This window comes from Aulonocara sp. 'chitande type north' Nkhata Bay, linkage group LG16 (assembly GCF_057382095.1).
Source record: "Aulonocara sp. 'chitande type north' Nkhata Bay isolate Kocher_YH1m ecotype deep benthic linkage group LG16, A_spYH_male_GT1.1, whole genome shotgun sequence".
NCBI classification, from domain to species: domain Eukaryota; kingdom Metazoa; phylum Chordata; class Actinopteri; order Cichliformes; family Cichlidae; genus Aulonocara; species Aulonocara sp. 'chitande type north' Nkhata Bay.
Genome location: NC_141359.1, coordinates 35,251,202 through 35,274,212, shown reverse-complemented (window position 1 = coordinate 35,274,212; position 23,011 = coordinate 35,251,202). Strand labels below are relative to the sequence as shown.

General features: G+C 40.6%; 1 long non-coding RNA gene across 1 annotated transcript; it reads right to left on the bottom strand.

Annotated features, from left to right (window-relative positions):
• Positions 1 to 11,932: 11,932 nt before the first annotated feature.
• LOC147311994 (uncharacterized) lies at positions 11,933 to 14,551 on the bottom strand. The gene is made up of 4 exons (XR_015125378.1): positions 14,440 to 14,551; positions 13,900 to 13,978; positions 13,426 to 13,521; positions 11,933 to 12,671 (listed from the first exon to the last, which is right to left on the bottom strand). It is a non-coding gene; the product is annotated as an uncharacterized LOC147311994 (long non-coding RNA).
• Between the last annotated feature and the right edge of the window lie 8,460 nt (positions 14,552 to 23,011).

The following is a 23,011-nucleotide window of genomic DNA, read 5'->3' as shown; positions in this document are numbered from 1 at the left end:
TAAAATACATTAAATGTCACCGTGATTATTGGCCGGCCTGGAAACAGCGGGAGTGTCCAAATTCAGAGGCTGCTTCCACCTGAGGACCCGGCCTTCGCGGTCTAAAGAAAGCCGGGTAGTACGTCACAGGCTCCCTTGGTGGAGTGAAACTCAGCCGTCTGCTCCTTGCTATCTAAAATATAACCGGGCGCTGACATAAACTGTCGACCGTCTCACACTTCTGTTTAATCAGTTTTCTGTTTGACGTTTATTCAGCTGTGTGAAAACCCCGGAGGAACCCACCCTATGGATTAATAAAGTTACATTTAATTTAATCTAATCTTATAACTTTGATCTCAGCCAAACCGATTTACCCACGAACAAATAAAACACTAAAAAAGCCAAACAATAAAATTTTTAAGTTATTAAAGTGACTTATATATCATGTTTAACCCGAGTAGCGAAAGACCGCGGGGGTTTGAAAACAATGTGTCGGTCGGCTCAGATATTTGAAGTTTACACAGCTACATTCTCACCTGAAAATATGTTAAAAGTTTTTTCGCGACCCAGAAATAGAAATAAGAGTAATATTAAAACTAAGTGACTGCCGCCATTGTTGGAGACTGGAATTAGCTGGGCCACGCTATGAATTCGGCGATATGGTTTTTCAATTTTGTTGTCCGGGTGAAAAATCGGGAGAAATTCGGGAGAATGGTGGCTCCGGGAGATTTTCGGGAGGGTTGGCATGTATGGTTGTGGCAACATCACTAACCTTGTGAAACACCTCAGAGAAAATCATATCACAGAATATGACGAGCATATGTTGAGGCGAACTGAAGAGGAGGAGAGGGGTGCTAGGGTGAGACAGACGTCTCTCACGGAGTCCTTTAGTGCTGCAGGCAGGCAAGATGTTCAAATAGAGCACAACTTCAGTTTTTTTATTTCTATATGATGAACCCTGCATTATTAAGTGATAAGAACAAGTAATCTGATGTCCTGTAATCATTATGATGCTATAATTTGAGATACAATAAATAAAATAAGTTTTTGTACAAAGTATCGGTATCGGATTAGTATCGTTGATATGACCCTGAATATTACTTGGTATCGGATCGGAAAGGAAATCAGTGGTATCGCACATCACTAGCTACAACCATAGCAATATGCTAGTGACCAAAGCAATCACAAGGCAATTTTTGGCAAACGGTTGAGGAATATATGCTTTCCTTAGTGGCAGGTGCTTGACATAAGGACACTGATCAGTCTTTGGGGATAGGTGACTGGGGCTTTAGCAATCACTTTCACCGTGACTGCCAGTAACCTCCAATAATAAATTAATTTGTGAGGCAAAAATATAATTTTTTTTACCTGCAAAAGGTGTGCATTTTAAGACTGAGATGAGATGGATTTTAGGAAAGTAACCCGGCATAAAAATCTGTGCATAATTATATATGCAGATTCATCTAGTGTAATAACCCCTCACAAATAAGTGGCCAATCAGAAAAAGCTTTTGTTATTAGTTGAGTTGAAACTTAATACTGATGCCTCTTTTGAATACTTTTTAATCTAAAAACTCTGAATACAAACAACTTGATGGCATCTCATATGTTGGGTTCTTTTGAGCTACGGATTAAGGAACTGTAACATATTTAGGGGCTTGTCCGGGAATCTGACCTGAAAAGCTTTTTGGTGATTGCATTTCCATCGTTACAAACTGGTAACTATAATTATAGTCCCTTATTATTTTTGACTGACATATTGAGGATGACAACCCTATTGATTTGTTGCGCCAGATCAGACAGTTTTCCCTTTTTTTCTTTTTAGTACATTTATTCAATTACTGTTTCCAAGCTCAGGCGTAAATATTTGTGCACCATGAAATGTGCAGCAAATTTGCAATTTCCTTTCTCAGTGTTGAAAGAGATGGAACATCCTCTTTAAATTTTCACATCTGTTCCCACAGCAACACGCTGCTCCATTTCACCTGTGATGATATAGCCTTTGAGGTCATTCACAGTGCTACACCTGAAATCCATTAGGCTCAGTGTTGCCCTGTATTTTGTAAACAATGAAACATGTTAAAATGTCTTTTGCAATTAATAGGCTATGTTTAAGAAAGCGGATGATGCAATTGTAGCATATTTTACACCATATTGCCATAAAAATCTGTCGCTTTCTTTTCTCTTGTCCTCTCTCTCAGTTTGTTCATGGCTTTTCTCTTTCTCTTTCCGGACGATAAATCTTTTTGATTCTTTAAGTGGATCCTGGGCGTTTGTCCCAGCCTTAGTGCCTTTCTCCCAGGGTATTTATGAAGTCTTTGGATTCATTCATCACACCACAACACAATCTCCTTGACAAAGCAAATCAGTTCTTCATATTAATGGAATTTCAATATGATTTATTGCTGCCATATATTTCTATCACTAAACATACTGTAGGGCTTCCATTGGGAGAAAGGAGGAAGTTGTACAGTATCTAAGCACCTCTCATGAGGTCTTTTAATGTACTGCCTTTCTGGCATTTAAACAAAGGTCTCTATTACACAGATGTTACATAAATGTTCTACTCAAGTATGACAAGACCTTTATGGATTGCTCTGCAGTGCTTGTGAAAGTTTAGCACCTGGTATATGAAGGCTGAAAAGTGTAGTGCACATTAACAGTGCGCTCTACACATAGTTAATGGCTGTGGCTCTCACTTCTAGATTTTTGCTGTGTATTTGCAATATTAAATAGTTTGAAGAATAAATGTATTTAATAGCTGTTTGCATGCAACGGGAATGGTCCTTTTACATCAGCTAACCCCTACAGGGTAATGGAGCATATGGTGAATATTAATAAGGTGTTTGTGAAGTGTAGCCTTCTGTCTGCCACATGTGTGTTTAGTGTTCCTGCTTATTTTGTCTGTTTTGGATTCCCCCATATAGTCGCCAAATATGTGGCTCTTCAACTATGAAATATTCCATTGTGCTTTCCTGTTAGTCACTTACTTTGGCTCTAGTTGACTTGGCCAGCAGCTGCATTAGAGCCTTTAGAAAGAAGAAAGAAAAAATCAGCTTTCTAACATTGGAAATAAACAAAACTCTTAATTTCCCAACTAAAATTTTAACACGGGGGTTCCAACCTGTTTAAGTTGAGCTTGCAGTGAGTCCTAGCAGGTCTCAAGTCCAGTGTTTCCCAACCTTTTTGGAGCCACGGCACATATTTCACATTAAGAAAATGACATGGCACACCACCAAACAAAAATGTCACAAAAAGCATATTGATAAATTTCCCCGCCCACCAGGTATAGCAGAATTGCCTCAGTTTGTCCCCAGAATACATTTTTTGCTTTCTTCTGACCACTAGTCATGCTGGGGCCTTCTCATTTTCTCCATGACCCAGGTCAAATGAACTACTTTTTCTTTTCAAATATTTATCTGTAAACATGGTGACACTTACAGAATTACAGATGTACTATAAGGTGATGCTTGCACGCCCACTCCAAAAAAGGGTAACCTTGATGGCACAAACTATAAAATGGCTTAAACCTTAAAAAATACACTATTCATCACAGTAGACCAAAAAGGGCTCGAAGTGGTTCTTCTCGTTGTGTGCTATGCTCTCTAAAATTTGTTAAACTTTGGGGTGTACACAAAGAACCCCCTTTCTACCACTTAGTGAGCTTCTTGTAGGTGAGCTAGGAACACTGTAAGAACACTATCTGGAAAAAACGAATTACAAAAAACAATTAAATAATGACAACATTGTGTATTTCTTCATTTTAAACATTTTAAACAATTCTCCCAATAATCACACAGTAATCCACACTGTGAAAAAGTCCACTGCATAAAAAATTTATTAATTAGAAAATAAAGAAGTCAACTGAAAATGCAAAAAAACAAAACACACAAAACAGTATATAACCAAAACTAACTCAACTGGGGAATGTGGAGCTTTCAAGACTTCATTTACCCTTTTAAAAGACACCTTGATGGCTTGTTCTTCTGGTGTACCATATAGTCGTTTACACAGAACGATTTGGGAAGTCCCATGTTAGGTAGTCAATTATGGCCGGTTGGGCAGATAGATATTCTTTTTGAATAATGACCCTAACCCTGCAGCTAAACAGATCAATAAACAGAAGTAAGTTGGCAAATCAGACTTTTGCTGAAGCTTGGAAAAAGTTGGGAAAACATTCTGGGCTGAGGAAAAACCTTCAGTATCATTTCACGCTCTGATATAACTTAAAAAGCATTGACGTTAACCTCTTGAGTAGGTTACACCTTTCTCATACAACTGTCGTCACAAGAAAAACACACCTATAGATTAAACCACCATGGCTCAGCTACACGTGTTTAGCTTGAAACCCAGTTATATGGGTTCTTTTGTGTTTGTGAGCTCTTCCAAGAACCTAGCAATGTTTTCAGGCAAGGGTGTGATCCGGAAAAATAAAATGAAATGAGACTTAGAGTTCAAAGTGATTTAAAAGATTGTAGCTTTTAGCCTTTCTGCTGTGTCACTCTGAGTTAAAGCATATCAATAAAAAACAGATTGTAAATAGATAGAAACAAACAAGGCAATATGTCATCTGTGAAATTGTTTAGCGATGACAGGGCTGGCTCTCGTAATGTTTAGATGGAAATATCCATCAAGCTATGAGTCAGACCTCTGGAGTAATATTTTTGTCTTGAAACTCCACATCACATGCCCAGGTATGTATTTGCTCAAGTTGACAGGTAAATAACAACCCAACATTCCCTCTGATTTCTTTTCATTCATCATGGCACCTCCCTTTAAATTAAATATCAAGCACATTTTCTCTATGCTAGGCAAATACAGCAGTGTGTGTGTATGTGTATTTATATAATGTTAAAGATAAAGGGCTTCAATGAGTGTCTAAATCTCTTACCCCTGAGATTCTAACAAAATCATTGCTCTACCTTTAAAAGTTGAAAAAACAAAGGGATCCAGTGTTGTCATTTTAGCATATGTGGAACATGACAGTATCTGAACAGGAAGCAAACATTAGGATAATTGTGCTGAGCTGTCTTTTTGGCTGCCACTTGTTATCTGTTTAGGACTGGGTTTACACAATGGTAGGAGGAGGAGGGGACAAGCATCAGACATTGAGTAAGTCTGAGTTTACTGTGAGAGAAGCACAATGGAAAGTATCCCTCCCTGCATTCAGCATCATGAGATTGCAGTCTTCGCACGTCCAAAACGTTCCCGGTACAGTGCAATTAAAGCTTTGTCGGCGATTACTTCATGCAAACACGTCAAATTACTCACTGAGTTTTACAGCATCACAATCTCACACTGTCTAAAAACCTGTGAAATTGGCTCAAATTGAAAATGAATTGCCTTGTAGTTTCTCCATGAAGCCTCAAGGTAAACACTGGCTTAGCAAAGTCAATATTTACTGCATTTGAGGCTGTTATTTCAAAATGCCAGGCACTGCGGGGCCGTGGCTTGACCCGTCTCATTGTCTCAAGACTGTTTCAGTGTTGTTTAGCTCTGTACCATAGTCAACCCTTGAACTCTCTCACACACACACACACATAGCTTCCATCTACCTCCTTTTGACAAATGCTGATCACAATGAGAGATTATCTCTTAGAGACCACAGTCAACAAGGCCAATATCAGAGCAGTAAAGTGTGATTGCCAGAACTGGTTTTTAGCATTTTCCATCCAATTGCCCTGCATGCAATACGTTTGCTCAGTGTTATCATTGGCTCTGGGCACAAGAACCCCTGATGACAAATATGGTTGCACAATCAGATTGCAGCAGAATGGATACAAAGTGCGTCCAAGTTAAGCATGCAAACTTGGAATCTGCTTCCAGGCGATTGTGGCACTCGGGAGGTTTTTCCGATACATCAGCGTGATTTCTGTCAGGGGATTTACCCGTCTTAAAAGCCAATTAGAGATGCTGGCGGTTTCATTTTTAGCAAATCCAAATCTTTCAGTTTCAAAGTTTCCCATATGCTTGCTCAGCATTAATAACAGATGTCAGTAACCGAGAGCAGTGCGAGGCTGATGATGTGACCAGGGCAGATGTAGTATGTTACAACTTCCTGAAAATAATGACCCCAGCTTAGATGTCATTATCTTAACTCTCTGTGGCACTTTACTCTCAGACTGTTTACAATGTAAGTGTACAGTGGTTTACTTCACATTGGCTTTTAACTGTGGAAGGGTGAACGATTTTATGTGAATGTGAGGCTGTCTGTTGTCATGCTGCGTTTTGTCAGTGGTCATGAAAGCCGTGTAAGCAATTGCACAGCTGTCAGCTTAAAGCCCGAATATAAATAAAGCCGGTGTTATCCAGGCAGCCACCAAAAATCTCCCATCGCTTTCCAGGTTTACAACCCTTCCGGCATTTGTTCTTTTCATATCGCAAGTCTATACATTAAATGGATTGATACTTGGGAAATTATATACACTGTAATTACTGAAAACAGGCTTTGAAACGTGTCATTTTGGAAATGCTGTCGGCTACAGGCCTGACTCATATTACACTTCTACATATAAGGACAAAAAGAATGAACTATAAGAATACCTTTTGTGCCAGGCTATTGCAGGTTAAGTGCAAGTGAAACAGGAAACATGAAGTGCACAGAGTACACAGACATAAGTCTCTTCCTGTCCTGAGACCAAGGGGAATAATTATAAGTAAGCCAACCAGGGTAAGGCTTAGTTATAAGGAGCGTTTAAATGAGGTGGCACAAAGGGTCCAAGAGGGGGAGGTGAAAAATTTATATCAAAACTTGTTGAAAGGAAGTTTTGCATGTGTAATTAGCCCCATGCAGGGGCCAGATGCTAGTGTGCTCCGGATGCTGGTCTCAAGCCTGGAGTAATGAGGAGGCTGTGTCAAGAGGGGCATCTGGTGTAAAATGCTTGACAAATCAAATATGCAGATCATCAAGAATACCTGGATTTGTCGAGGCCTGAGTTTACAACAATCGCCACTTGTGCTGTTGAACACCAAGGTGCAACAGAGACTGTGCTTCTGGGTGGCAAAGAGGAGCAGAGAGAAAGGAAAGGTAGGAGTATGAAGCTGCCAGGCAGGAAGAACAGAGAGAAGGTTTATGGATGTGGTGAAGGAGGACATGCGATGGAGCTGGTGTGACAGAGTAGTGTTATTGAAGCAGTGTGGGATCATCTTGACTGAGAACAGCACAAAAGGCACCAACATCCAAAGAAGAGCTTTCAAAGAATCTCCTTTAAGAGACTCGGAGAACTGTTCCTGAAGAACAAATTTGTTGAACGTTTCTACTAAAGAGTTCAGGCTGTGTTGAAGAATAAAATTTTGACTTTGCCGCTTGTTAGAATTGTACAACCACTGTTTTTGCCTTATGTGCTGTATTCCCATCTATCCCACCTAGCAAAATATAAACAAATAAAGGGTTGCTCAAGTCTTCTGCACAGTACTATAATCTTAAAACACAGCACACCTTGGACTAGCTTACATACCATTTTAAACTAAGTTTCTATATTTGTTTTTACTTGTTTCCAAGAGTTTTACTGAGTTTTATTTATATTGAGCAGGACTGAGTTCAGTGTATTGGTGCTGCCCTCCTTCCAGGTCTGGTTCTCACCCAGCCCTAGAACCAACTTCACCTAAGCAACACACTGATTTAATCAAGTACACAATTGTAATTGCAGTCTGATCTACATGGGAAACCCTTATAGAGTTGATAACCACCTTCGTGTGACTGCTTAGCCTGATTACCGATGTTAGGCTGAAGCAGGATAATATCCTGGATATGCTTAGTGTTACGTCCCTCTGCAGCTTTTAATCGTCTCAGTGTTTTCAGCTGGTGCTAATTGGCCACACCTAGTCAGGTGTGGATAAAAGCATACCTGAGGCAAGCTTTCCGGCAGTGCACTAGTCTTTGCCTTGGTGGCACCAGCCATTTTAGCCAACCTGGTTTTCCATTTTAGGATGAAACCTCTTCTCACCCACACTCTGTTATTCATCTCCTTTTTTTTATGTTGCGGCTTTTGAGCCGGGTCGTAACATAAGTGGGGGCTCGTCCGGGATATTTGGACATTTTAGTGGAGACTGAATGTCAGTTTGTTTTGCTTTTAAGTGGGTGAGTGATGGTGTTCACTGTAATTGAGCAAACTCCCTTTAGTTAGTGTGTTTCAGCTGGGTGGCTGTGCTGCCCTTCCATCGAAGCACTTGTTTGTTGTTTTGCTTTATTGTTTTAGTTTATTGTGTTTGGTGGCTATCCTGGGTGGGGGTACGCTTCAGGGTTTGGTGGGAGACTGTACCCCGGTCTGCTGCCTATCCTTGAGTTTGCGTTTAAAGGTGCCTCGAGCCCGGTACACCACTGAAGACTAGACAGGTAAAGTTTTATTGTTTTTTAGCATTTTAGGATGGGAGTTGCACATAGTAAATCAGTGGCACCAAACTTGGTAGGAGGTTTGAGACCATTCATGATTATGGTCTGTAGCTGAGGCAGGTAGGCTGTTTTTAAGTTGGCATTGTGTGCACACCCTGTGTGTGCATATGTCAGTGTGGATGGATGCTAATGAGATCCTTGTGAGGTGAGTGTTTTGTGCTGTGACCTTTAGTGTTGTGGGGAATATGGCTATTTTGTTGGATCACTTGTGAGTGTTGTTGGCCAGGTGATGGCAATAACACTGTGGGGTGCTGAGCCACCCTTGATGTGATCATTGTGTGGCCATAGCTCTCCATTTTGTGGTTGGTCACTAGTACGCTTGATTTACTGAACTTTTTGGATTAAAGTAACTTGTTGTGGTATAGGGCCACTTGTATGTGACTGTTTGTGTGGTGGAGACAACAGATCACTTGGTTGTGATTATTTGTTGCTACTTTTGGTTTTGTGTTGTAGCAGATCAGGTAATCATTTTGGGTTTGACTGTTGTGCTCCTTTGTGTTGGTCACATGTTACTTTTTGTCTGTTCAGTGTGGCAACTTCAAATCCTCATGCCCATCCATGCTTAGAGATGCCAACTATAACGTGAACACTGTGCTTCTGTTAGCTTTAACTTTTATTCCAGGTTTGTGGGTCAAGGAACTGACGTATGATTCTCGCTTGGGGTGCAAGAGGTCCCGGGTTCAGATCCCGGACGAGCCCCCACTTATGTTACGACCCGGCTCAAAAGCCGCAACATAAAAAAAAAAAAAAAAAAAAAAAAAGGAGATGAATAACAGAGTGTGGGTGAGAAGAGGTTTCATCCTAAAATGGAAAACCAGGTTGGCTAAAATGGCTGGTGCCACCAAGGCAAAGACTAGTGCACTGCCGGAAAGCTTGCCTCAGGTATGCTTTTATCCACACCTGACTAGGTGTGGCCAATTAGCACCAGCTGAAAACACTGAGACGATTAAAAGCTGCAGAGGGACGTAACACTTAGCTTGTGTCAAAATCCCAGCAGACTGCGGTTACTGTTCTGTTTGGGAGCTTTGTTTTTACTTAGTTAGGTAGGCGCAAACACTACTTGGTTAGGTTTAGGCAAAGACTGTGGTCAGGGTTGGAATACGCCCTGCAAGTGTAAATTTGTAAAATATAGGTGACTGCTTGGTGTAACTGCTAATGACCGTTCTTGACATCTGAGCCAGGCTACATGTGGTATCGTTTGACATGTAATTGGCCAATACTTGGCTGCTGATGATGGTAGTTGTGCCAACCGCAACACCACAGACTTTGTTTGTGTGTGTTTCATAATAAAACCAGTGGCATTCCAACTACAAGTACTGTGTAATATATTCTGAGATGCATATATTGGGGGACCTTTTAAACAATTAATATAAGCTAATAAACAACCACACTGTCAGCAAAAACAGCTTATGTGTATTTACTCTGGGGGGGGGTTGGTTTATGTGCATTTTGCTCGGGCTTGGATCTCATACCCTAAAATATTTGGTACTTTTGGATGGATTTCCCTGAAATTAATAAAAACGGAAGTGAAAGCAAAAAAAATAATAAAAGGAATTATGGGACAGTGCATATATGTGCATGGCTTTGGGAATTTTACTGGGGATTTTCCATGAAGGCTACTGTCTTTAACAAGAGAAATTGAGTGTGGTTATTTTTTCTCGTTATCTCTTAATCTGTTGTGACATCTCTTCCAAACACACTGTTCCCATCCAATTTTCATTTTCATTTCTTTATCTCATCACTCAGTTTCTCCTCTACACGTCACTTCTCTTCATGTGTGAATTTGTCATTCTTTCAATAATCCACCCTATATCCTTCTCACCTCATTATAATTATGTCATGTGCTATTAGAAGGTTTGATGTTATCCCTGCATTTGCGTCTGCAAGGCCAACTACGTCCACTTGGTCTGTCGGATTGCCTTTTGTAATTTTTGCCTCCCTGTGGGTACAGAAATGCTCTGCCTCATGAGAAAAGGAGAACTTTCAGCGCGGAGCACTTTGTTTGAACATGTCCAATGTGCAATTATGCTGGATCATTTGTTCTTGTTACGTGGGTGGCAAGTAGGTGTGTCGTTAAGCTAATTATAGATGTTGGTGCTCATACAGTGAGGGCATGACAGGGTCTCATGGCATGGGAGTTTAAAATGGAAAAAAACAAAACAACAAAATAAAGCAGCACGTGCATCCTTTAGAGGGAAGAGAGGGGTTTTCATTTCAGCGCACACTATTGCTCCGACTTAAAGAATCCAGTTGCAGTCTTTTTCTCCTATACCCTCATTTCCCTGTCTGTCATCACTCTACCTCGTTCCAGCTCTCGCCTTTCTTCCCCCACAGTCTCATTCTCCGCTGGCCTTTTGGCCTGGTGTGTCTGTCATGTACAGAGGCAGCAAGTATGTGATGAAGAAGCTCCATCCTCCGGGATCCTAAACTTTTCCCACTCCAACAAAGGCTGGTGCTGTCAAAAAGTACTGTGGCTATTGGGTTTCTGTGTCAACCGGTCTTTTGTAGCGTACTGTTATGAAGAGGCCATTAAACAATGGCCACATCACAGCTTGACTGGTTATACAGTGTGGGGTAAATCGTAGGTCAGCTCTAAAGCTAGGGCATCTGAGCAAGTCTGTGACACTGACAAATTCTCGTTTATTGTATTTATTGTAGTTTAAAGCTTCCCCGTATCGACTCTGACATACGACACTGCAAAAGCTGAAGTTTGGTTGGTTGCTGGCGACACATCATTGCAGGAAAATAACTTGTTCATGATTACCGGAGAAACGAGTAGTCTTGGTTAAATTTTTTTTTTTAAAAGTACATATATATATAATATATCACACAACAGAGATGTTTAGAAATGACTACTCCCAAAAGAGTCAAAAACAGCAGTTGGTTACAATCTTCCACCATGTTCAGAGATGTTTCCAGGCCCAAGTATCTACTACTTTGGATGAGGCTCATCTTTTTTACAAATGCTGCATGAGCCTGAAAAAACTCATGCAGCATCATTTCCATTGATCCATTGATGTTGTGGGATAAAAGCCACATTGATTATTTTATTGAAGCTGGAAGATTTCTCAGTGGTCCTTTTGGAAGCTGAAAGAGCATTTGAATCGGGAAATGGCTGATGATGTCAGACTTAACAAGCCGACTGAGAACCCTTTCACTTCCAGTCTGATGCTCACAGCTTGTGGACACAGACCCTAACTCAGTTCTACTCTTACACTGTAAACCCGAACAAGTTGACTGAACTTAAAACTTTTGTGGAAACTGATTACCTCAAAAGATTTAAGTACAAAAACTCATATCTTCTAAGTATGGGGTACTCAAAATTTGTATTTATTGTTAACCTAAAAATTTTAAATTATATTTTATATTTTATTAATTGAGCTTTACTCAAAGACTGTATACTTTAATTTCAATATTTTTGTGTTTCTTGTAGTTTATTATTTTGATGCAACACAATGCAATTATATTACAACCTAAACTCAAATTATCTGTTTATTAATTAAAAGATATGTTGTGAGTGTAGACTACTAAAAAAAAAAAAAGTACGGAAATTCAGTTACTTTACATTTTGTTTATTTAACATTTTTTCATGAAAATTTAAAAACATCACAAATGTTTTTATAAAACAACTAACATGGACATCGGCACCATAAAGTGAGCATTATAAATTCTGTGTAGAACATTTATCTTTTTATAAACTCACAAAGGACGACATCAGTCCTAATTGCATCTTTCTCAAAATACACAAAAATGCAAAACAAAAAGTCAAATACTAATCACTTTTTTTTAAATAGAAATGAAAAACAATTTTTTAAAATGGGTACAAAGATGATCAGCTTCCAAATAACCAGATAAGGCAGTCAAGTATAGGAAAATTAGGTAAACTGATGGAGTTAAATCCACCCAAAGCCTGTAGTAAACTTAAAGTGCTTAAAGTGCTTCAAACAAAGTGCTCAGTAACAGAGTGCGTGTCCTGACAAACATTGCCTTATATTCCTTAACAGCATGTAGGCAGGGGTTTCAGGGGTTTGCCGTCATCAAGCCCCATGAAGATATTTTGGACTAAGGCAAATGTGTGAACCAGCTTCCTGGGGTAGTCTAAATGCAGAGCATAGATCAAGCCAAACAATAAAGCAAATGCATTTGCAAATCTGGGAATATCACGCATCACCTAGTCACCTTTCACCAAAACAGCCATGCTTGAGGAAGTAAAATGGACTGGACTGGGAAGCGCCGTCGGTAACCACTGTGAGAAGGGCAACTGGAGTGTCAATGAGGGTCGACTCATCCAATGCGTCCGCCTGGAATAGACACAGTATCAATGGTAAATGGCCTGTATTTGTATAGCGCTTTACACATTCAGTCATCCACACCCATTCACACACTGGTGATGGCAGCTACATTGTAGCCACAGCCACCCTGGGGCGCACTGACAGAGGCGAGGCTGCCGGACACTGGCGCCACCGGGCCCTCTGACCACCACCAGTAGGCAACGGGTGAAGTGTCTTGCCCAAGGACACAACGACCGAGACTGTCCAAGCCCGGGCTCGAACCGGCAACCTTCCGATTACAAGGCGAACTCCCAACTCTTGAGCCACGATCGCCCCAATTAAATAAGTAAGGTTGGTTTGAGAGAATGTGACAAGCATGACCTGTAATCTAGCAAAACATTCAGCAGTGTAGTGGGTTACTTTGTAACGAGTTAGGGTACTCTACTTTTTTTGAAAAATGTACATTAACGTGTTAGCTTCTTGCATTACATAATTTGTATTTTTATTATTTTTCTAAAAAAAAAAGAAATTTTTTATTTCATGACTTTATCTCAAAAAGAAACTAAATCTTGACTTCAGCCTGGTTTTTGGGCCACCTGCAGCATAGCCATAGTGCTGTGATACGCCTGTGCCCTGCTCCTGACCTGTGTGTGTGTGGGTTTTCTACAGAGAGGGTATTTTGTTTGTACAATTTGGTAGCTGCTAGGGTATTAAATTGTATTTAAAAAAATCCATAGCATTTTATCTTACTGGCAGAATTTAAGTAATGCAAAAATACACTTACATTACATGTCTAAAAGAATTCTGGGTCCTCCTCCCGCAGGTATACAGGAAGGGCACGAAGTACTGCAGTGCGTTTCACGTTGATATCAGGCGCCTCCTAAAAAGGGAAAAGAAAAGTTCATTTAACGCAAAGTTTTCAGGTGTCATTCTTTGGGGAGAATACATGTTTATGAAACTGCATGACATCAGACTCTACTAAATTTTGGAGACTTTTCTTTTAAGATACAACCTTTCTGTCTCTTGTGACAGAGAGTATGTTTCTTAATCATTTGACAAAAACCCTACACAGTATTTTAAAATAGTGTTCTCCAGATCAGAGCTGTGATCTATATAGAACATGGGGTTCAAAGCAAGGAAAAATTGTGTGTTTATCAGTGAAACTTTTAATTTGTGTTAATTTTATCATTATCAATATATGAAATCTTCACCTTAAGGGACTTAATGAATGGTTTCTTCAATAGATCTTTCAACTCACCTGTGTTTACTGTCTCCACCTGAAATTAATTGCAGTCTGAATTTTTTTTTCTTCTGTCTTTTTGTCTTTGGCCTTCAGCCTTGGAAGAAAAAATAAAAATATTGAAAACCTTATCAGCACACTAAATATACAACACCTTGCTATATTTCAATTGTTTTAGATAGAAGTTGCCACTGCTAGCTAAGTCACTTTTGAATGATGCTAATGAGAAGAAAAAAAAAAACCTGCCGAACAATGAGGCTGCTGTTGTAAAAACGCCAACTTTCTTGCGTTGGCAAGGGGTCGTTAAAATATCACTAAGACCCTTTCTTTATGTGTGATTCTTCGTAAAACTGTGTTTTAATCGGTTAAAACTGTAAAACTGACGACATAATCCATGTTTGAAAAAGAGCGCGAACAACCGCGAACAACTATTCACCACCTGGGTCTGTGCTTTTTAACACAACAGCGCATTCGAAAACAAGTTATTGGCTGAAACATATTAATATACTTGCTTTTTTACGGAAAAAATAAACATAACGAAGGTTCAGTTTTACTTACAAGTTTCTCCAAATGTGTTCTCCAGTCGCTCGAGAAGGGCAGCCATATTGAACAGAATTTTCTGTCAACGTCGTTCAGGTTAGAGAGAAGACGTCATGACGTCATGACGTCCACATGCGGAGCTCGGAAAAAAACATTTACTCAAAAATCATAATTAAGAAAGCAGTATTTACTCTTAACTTCTAAGCCATGTACAATTATAACTGTTTGAATCGTTAACCGAACAGAAAAGTTTTAAGTTGTTTCAACTTTGTGAGGAATTTTAATTGTTATATCCACAAACTTTATAAGTCAGGTAGACTGTTGGGGTTTACAGTGTAGAGTTATGTACTATAAGGATGTGGCTACATTAAGAGACAGTTGGGTACCATTTCATTTTGTAGTATAGGAATTGCTAGCTATTTTTTTTAGCAAAAACTTATATCTTGCCCTTACCCAATTGTTATACAAGTTTTCCTGTTTAGTTACTGGACAATGTAACTTTGTACTGTACATATCATTAAAAAACTCTAGAATCCACACCTGTATAGAAAAATGGCAGCATTTTTTTCTGCATGCCACACACTCACATCAGTGTGTGGCTTATTATCAGTTCTTATCAACATTCCTCTTATTGGTAATTATGACCCACTTATTGAGCTGCCAGCATTAGGTACAAAGTACTCTTGTAGCCCTGGTGGCATTTAAAGGCTAACCACTGACACGGTTCAGTGAGAGGAAACATGGCAGCACCCCTGTGGAGACTGGATATCCCAGGACTACGACCACACCGTCTGCTGTGCTTGCAGTAAAATGCTAGGCAGCATATTTAATTGCATGTCTGTCTACTTCTTGACAGATCATTAGCGTATTTATATGTCTGTAATAATAGGCTATTTGTTATCATTAGGTATGCGGATGATGTGGAATGTTCTCTGGTATGCCATTAAGTGGGACCAGAAACATTTTGAATGGCAAAAGCCTCGACTAGAGCCTGATAGTTTTGTTTTTTTCCTTAAAGCCTTTTACTGTTGAGTGAAATGTAGTTTTCTCCCCATAGAAATAATTAGCTGTATGTTAGCCTTCATCTGTTAGATTTTTCTTGTATTATAAATAAAAGCTTGCTTTTTTTCTTAATTTTTATTTATTTATTTTTTACATTTGGCATGAAAATGGCATGAAAACACAAACCAAAGCTATTTGATAGGCAATTCATCACATGGCAGCAGGTAAACATTTTCAAGTTGTGGATTTATGGAGACATGGCAGATGGGACATTGCCCCAGGAGTGGAACTTATGTACTGACCATAATTATAATTTTTAAGTACCTAAATGAAGGTACCAATAATGCACAAATGACAATCCTGCTGTTTGTCTGCCGCTGGTGCTTATTGGACGTAAAGTGAGGTGATGTTTCTAAAATGAATAGAATAGATCTTTATTGTCACTGTTACAAGAACAATGAAACACAGTTTGGCATCTCTCCGTTGGCAGCATGTGAATTTACATTCAGATTATTTTAGGATAGGAGAAGACGATAAAAATAGACATAAATTTATGAGTACCTACTCGGGATGTGTGTAATACACAATAAAATAAGTATCTATACATGATCTGTTGCTGAAGTTATGTTTTTTTTTTCCTATTGTCATACACCTTGCAAAACAAACTGATTCCAACTTCTTGTCATTTAAAGGTTGCATGAAACTACAAGGCAGTTTAGTGCAGGCTACAATGGTTAGCTTACGGTTGGACTGGTGCAGAGCACCTGCAGTGTTCATGGTTAATGTTTGGTTACACCAAGAGTAACAGACAGTCAAATTAAATTTAAGCTCCTGTTGACTAGCTTCACTCACTCACTCACTGTACTGCAGAGTAGCAGTACAGGTTAGCCGATCACAGCCTGTACACAAAATCTACAAGAGGAAATACAAATTAATGTTATTTTACTCATTCTATTCGCTACACTGCACCACCTGCTAAATCCCACTTTAACCCCTGACTGTACTCATTCATTCTCTACTCAAGTAGAGGCAAAATTGCCCATCTACAATTTAGGAAACAGGATATAAAGACATTTTTTATTCCTTTTGTTTTTCTTTAAACAAATGACAAATAATCATCCAAATTAGATTAAATTAAAAGAATGTTTGTGTTATTTGTAATATGATATTAATATGCCAACTGGAGAAAGCAGCTAATTTTCCCAAAGAGTTACTTTTTACTTGTATACTCTGAGTACATTTCAGAGCCTCTACTTTCTCACTCTTACTTGAGTAAGGAAGAATTAGGATTTAAACTTTTACCGAGTATCTATACTTCAACTTGAGTGACAAATGTGTGTTCTTTTGCTACCTCTTCATTGCATTTGACATTGGCTGCTTGTGTAATTGTTTAATGTTGACCACAACTACAAATCATCATCCTTGATGTCATTTTATAAGGATTAAGTGTAAGTGTAAGTGTGCGTGATGACATAAGTTCTCTTAAGACATGGATCAACTAGCTTCTTTAAATAAATCTTTGCTTTTCCCTTTAGTGTGCAGAGTACCAAATGATTCACTGCATGAGGCCAGCTCATATAGTACCTGTAAGTTATAATACCCATAAAATTATACAGCTTTTACTGTTAGTCAATCCAGCAGTCAAGTGGCATGGCAGAGACCAGCTTTTTGAGGAAAAGAATGTCCTACAAAACCTGTCCAGTTAGATCCAACGTGCTATTTTATCCTCGGTGAGGTCTCATACTTGTCTGCACAGCAGTGTTTTCTTAATTAGCTCAGACAGAGGTCACATTTCTTTTAGAACGAATGACCAAGAAGACGTCAAGGTTCACAATCAGAGTGCATCGTTAAGTTGTTTTTTTGTTTTTTTTTTCTTTAAAAAAATGCATATATCGATCACCTGGATCACCTGTTGAGAAAGAAAAAAGAAAACAAGCAGAAGAGAACAAGAGTAATAGAATAAACAACATCACAATGATATATGGGAATATGACAGTAAATACTAAATATTAAACATTATTGTGCAGCACATAAGATCAACAGAACACAGTGTGCTTTGAGGTAGGAGCCAAAAAGGGTGTAGTTTGTGGGTGTGATCACCCGTGTGTACACCTGTGAGCATGGACGCGCTTGTTTTTTTTTTTAAAAGGTTCCTTCATGTAATGATCTGCTAGAGGGTGTGGGGGGGCCACAGCCCCGTCCTCCAGGGCATGAAGCAGGTATGGAGGAGATCAAAACTCCAGACATCCAGAGGCCCCCAGAACACAAGAGACCAAGGAAGACCAACAGAGGGGCAGCTGCGCCACTGTCCCAGAAAGAGCTGAGGAGAGTCCCAGATGAGGGTTCACTCAGCAGCCGCGGAGCAGAAGCCAGGGGGAGTTGCAGTGACGCGCCCGTGAGCTCCGCCGGCAGCCAGCTGTGCCTGAGTGACCGAGCCCCAGGCTGAGAGGCCGGGGGCACCCCACCTCCGAAGTGGCCCGAGCGAGCCCCAGGCTCCAGGCCCCGATAAGTGGCCGCCAAGGAGTGAGCTGGTGTGTACCTGGACGCTCATCCCCAGACACAAAGAACCACCAACGCACCGATATCTGAGGGAGTCCGCCACTGGCAGGGGAAGTGGTGGTGGGTGGAGATAGACCTCCAAACCTTGGAGGGCCTGAGATGTCCCCAGAGAGGTGGCGTCTGATACCCAACCTGACATATAGACACAGACATACAGGCACACACAGATACAAACATCCATTCCCACCCTCATGCTCTCATGTGCACTTACTCCACACTCAACCAACGTGGAGACAGACATGAAGAGACGCTGTACACACGATCACACTCCCCAAGCGTACTCTACAAACCGGGTCTAGGTACCCTTGCCCCTGGAGGGGGGAACTGCACCCAGACCCAGGTGGTGTTACCCTTTTCCCTGCAGTGGGGGGAGGCAGACCGCCCCGACTCCGCAGCAGCAGGGAGGCCCCACACTCCAGACCACAGTCGGACAGCCAACTCCTCCTCCTAGCCCCCCTGCTCCAGCAGGTCGCAGAGAATGGGGGTGAGAGAAGACTCCAAACCTCCCTCCACCCGCTCATTGTAGTGTTGATGCATTTAAAACCCAGGAGGGCATGGAGCTACCTGCCAGAGAGCAGCAGGTAAGCGCATAGCCCCTCCTGCTAGCCCTCAATGTCTACGTGTATTTAAAATTGAGGGGTGGGCAACGACGCCAGGGGTGAGGTGTACACCCTGATGGTCTTTTGGAGTCCGTGTAGCGTGCCCACCCCCAAGATCCTATATGTATGTGTAATGAGAGTGTGAGTAATGTGAATGTCTAAGTTGTGGGATAAAATTGAGGCAGAGGCAGCCAGAAGGGGACAGGGGGGGTGGCCTCCTCTGCACCCTGGTGACATACCCCTACTCCAAGGCCCTGCATGTGTGGGTGGTTGTGGTGGAGCGGGAAGAGGGAGGCAGCTGGAGATGGGGAGGGAAGAAAGGGAGGGGCAAGTGACCCCTCCCTGGGGCCAGCTCCCCCGCTGACCCCAGTAGGCACCCCCATACTCCGCGACCCGCCAGGGAAAGGGGGCCCAGGCCCATCCAGACCGGGGCCCGTTGCAGCAGCGCCTCCCAGCCCCACAGAGCCCAGGACAGTCCACCCAACCCCACCACAGAGAAAACTGCCCCCACCCCACCATCCACTCATCTTCCAGACTACATAAGACAATAGACGCCCAGGCTGAGATCTTCCTCCACCTCTCCTGTATCTCCCCCTCCTGCAGAGAGAGTTCCTGAAGAGAGGAAAGCTCCTGCAAGATGTGACAATCTCCCCCACCAGTTGAAGAGCCCCCCAAGTGGCTCGACGCACGGGCGGCACCCTGCGCCAGGGCTGGGCCCCCATGTACCCACCCGCCCACAACCCCGGCAACACACCAACCAGGACCCAAGCCCCCGAGGCCCGGCCAGGGCCCCAGCCCAGAGACTGAGCCCCCCAGAACCTCACGCCCATCCCGGACCCACCCAGGGCCAGCCAGGCTACCAGGTCAGTAACCCACGTCCGTCAGCACAGACCCTCCCCTAGCCCCGCTGCACGCAGCCGCGAGGAAACAGTCACCTGAGAGCCAACAGAGCCCCTAACCGGACATGACCGCTACCCCGGGTTGAGCCCCCCAAGGAAGATGCCTCCGGGGAACCCCCCGACGCCCTAAGCCTGTCCCTACCCCCACACCAATCACAACAGTGAAGGCAGGACCAAACTATGACCCCCCACCCCCACTAGGTGATGGAGCTGATCAAAGGAGCCCAGAGCAATTGATCTGATGTGGTGGCAGAGGCTGTATCAAGACTAATGTAATCTAATAGATAATTTCTATATTGGTTAGAATTAAGATTATTTTTATTTTTCCAGTTCATGAGGACTGTTTTCTTGGCTATGCATAGGGCAGTGAAAACCATATGGGCGATATTCTTTTCTGAAGTGACATTATCTAAGCTGCCCAACAAACACACTAAGGGGGAAGTTGGAATGTTACATTTCAGACACTTCGATAAGTCTTCACATATCTCGCGCCAAAACTTCTGAACTGGTGGACAGAACCAAAGAGCGTGGATATAATTGTCCGGTGAATTGGTTTGGCAGTGTGAGCAGTTGTTGGTAGACGTAAAGCCCATCTTGAACATCCGATGACCTGTATAGTGCACTCTATGTAATATTTTGTATTGAATTAATTGAAGACTGGGATTTCTAATTAGATGAAAGGTTTTTAAGCAAATCTGAGACCAGAAGTTTAGGTCTAAGTTAACTGATAAATCCGCTTCCCATTTTGCAATAGGAAGTGATATTGATTCATCCGTTTTAGAAAGCATTCTGTATATTTTGGATAGTAATTTGGGGGTTTTAAGAGTAAGAAATTGAACCACACTTGGTGGTGTTTGTAGTTCAACTTGACCCGGTTTAAATTTCTTTTTTACTATGGATTTAATTTGTTGATATTCTAAAAATCTTTTCTTGTTGATCCCATATTGTGTAACTAGTCCGTCAAATGAAATAAATTCTGTTCCTTCTAGTATATGTTCTAAATATTTGATTCCTTTACCACTCCAATCTGAAAAGTTTATCATATTATTGTTTTGTAATATGTCAGGGTTGTTCCAGATAGGTGTACGTTTGCATGGGATTAATGAAGACGCCGTCAATTTTAGAAACTCCCACCATGCTGTCAGAGAAGAGCTGATGTTGATGCTTTTAAAGCATTCATGTCGTTGGATGTTTGAGCTGATAAATGGTAGGTCTGAGATCTCTAGATTATTGCAAAGTGCTTGTTCTACATCTGGCCAAGGTTCATCTAAGAGGGTATGTTTTAGCCATCCTGAGATAAACTGAAGCCTGTTGGCTAAGAAGTAGTGCTGAAAGTTAGGCAGTTCTAGTCCTCCTTTATCCTTGGTCTTTTGTAGTGTTTTTAAGCTTATACGTGGGGGTTTATTTTTCCAAAGGAATTTGGACATACATGAATCTAGAGATCTGAACCAATCTTGTGGCGGTTTAGTTGGGATCATTGTGAATAAATAATTTATTTTTGGTAAGACCATCATTTTTATAGCGGCAACCCTTCCCATGAGTGATATGGGTAGACATTTCCACCTAGCCAGATCATCTTCTACCTTCTTTAAAAGTGGGATATGGTTTAATTTAGTTAGATCTGCAAGCTTGGGAGAAACATTAATACCTAAATATTTTATATTTCCCGATTGCAGTGGTGTAGAAGAGGAATTATGGAGGGAGCAATTAATCGGTAGGACTGTAGATTTTGACCAGTTAATTGAGTAATCTGATATTCTTGCAAAAGAGTTTATCAATTAAATCACCCCAGAGATATTGGTTTGTGAGTTTTGGAGAAAAAGTAACACATCATCTGCATAAAGGCTGATTTTATGTTCCACGTTTTTGCATTTTATGCCCTTAATTACTGAATTCTGTCTAATTGCTGCTGCTAGTGGTTCAATAAAAATTGCAAACAGTGAAGGGGAGAGTGGGCATCCCTGCCTGGTGCCCCTCAAGAGACAGAAGCTGGAGGATGTCTGGTCATTTGTTCTGACACAAGCTGTTGGGGAATTATATAATATTTTTAACCAGTTTATGAAAGAGGATCCAAAACCAAATTTGTGTAAAGTTGCAAATAAAAATTTCCAGTTAACTCTGTCAAATGCTTTTTCTGCGTCTAAAGAGAATATTGTAGTTTCTAGGTTTTTACTGTATGAGTAGTCTATCAAATTAAGTAATCTACGTGTATTTGTTGATGAGTGCCTACCTTTTATGAAACCAGTTTGGTCAGGATGAATTAAGAGGGGGGTTATTTTTTCCAGTCTCTTTGAGAGAGCTTTGCAGATTATTTTAAGGTCTACGTTTATAAGGGATATTGGACGATAGCTTGAGGGATATACAGGGTCTTTGCCTGGTTTTAGCAGGAGATTAATGTTTGCAGAATTCATATTTGATGGAAGTCTGCCCTTTTCTTTGATTTCCAACAACGTTCTGTAGAAAACTGGTGCTAGAATGGTGCTAAAATTTTGGAAGAGTTATGTTGTCCAAAAACTGATCAATTTCTTTTTTAGATGGGTTTATTTGTGGTGAATACAACGTTTTATAGAAATCCCTGAAAATGTTGTTTATTTGTATCGGTTCATATATTGTGTTCCCAGATGAATCTTGAACAGCACCTATAGTTGTTTTTTCTTTATTTATTTTTAGCTGGTTTGCTAGAAATTGAACGGATTTATTACCATGTTCATAATTTTGTAAGCGTAGTCTTTGTACTAAGAATTTTGTTTTTTTATTAATTATCTCATTTAATTCTAGTTTTGTTTTGCGTATTTTGTTCAATGTTTCCTGCATTGAACAAAATACGCATCGTTAAGTTTAAGTAAGATCACTGCTTTTTAGACTTGACCTCCTTAACCATGTACTGTGACCATGACTATAAATATTACCCTGAACAAAGGGACTGATTTTTGACTGGCTTTGGAAAAACTGGTCTTGATCCAGCATCAGCTGAACTCCAGAGAGGTTAATTTATAGCAATGGCAACCTCAGGCCAACCCAGCCACCAGAGGGGTGTACTACAAAATGAGACTAACAGGTTAACAAACTATGAAAAACCTAAAAGGGTAGTTTTCTGTGTTATGAAAGTGGCTCATTTTTTTTACCTGGTAACTTCCAGTTTAAAACTCTAAAGCATCATTTTATACTTTATATACTTTTTATACTTTTCTTTATATTAACATAAGCCTTAATCCATAACCACTCTTACTTCAAAAATAATAAAAATGCACAGATTTGAAAATTTTGTGTGAAACTGATCTAGCAGATAAATACACGATTACAAATTATTTTAGTCATCCCCAAAGACTGACTGGCTGCTTACCATATTATCTGAATATGCACAATCTAAATGTCTAAAATACCTCTTTATTTTAAATACTGTAATTCATTTTTCCTTGTAAATCTACAATGTTTTTTTAATTTTGTAGACAAATAAATAACAAATGAGCAAGTAAAATAAAATTATTCAGATTAATCAGAAGAAATTATAACAATTTAAGAAACAAAGGG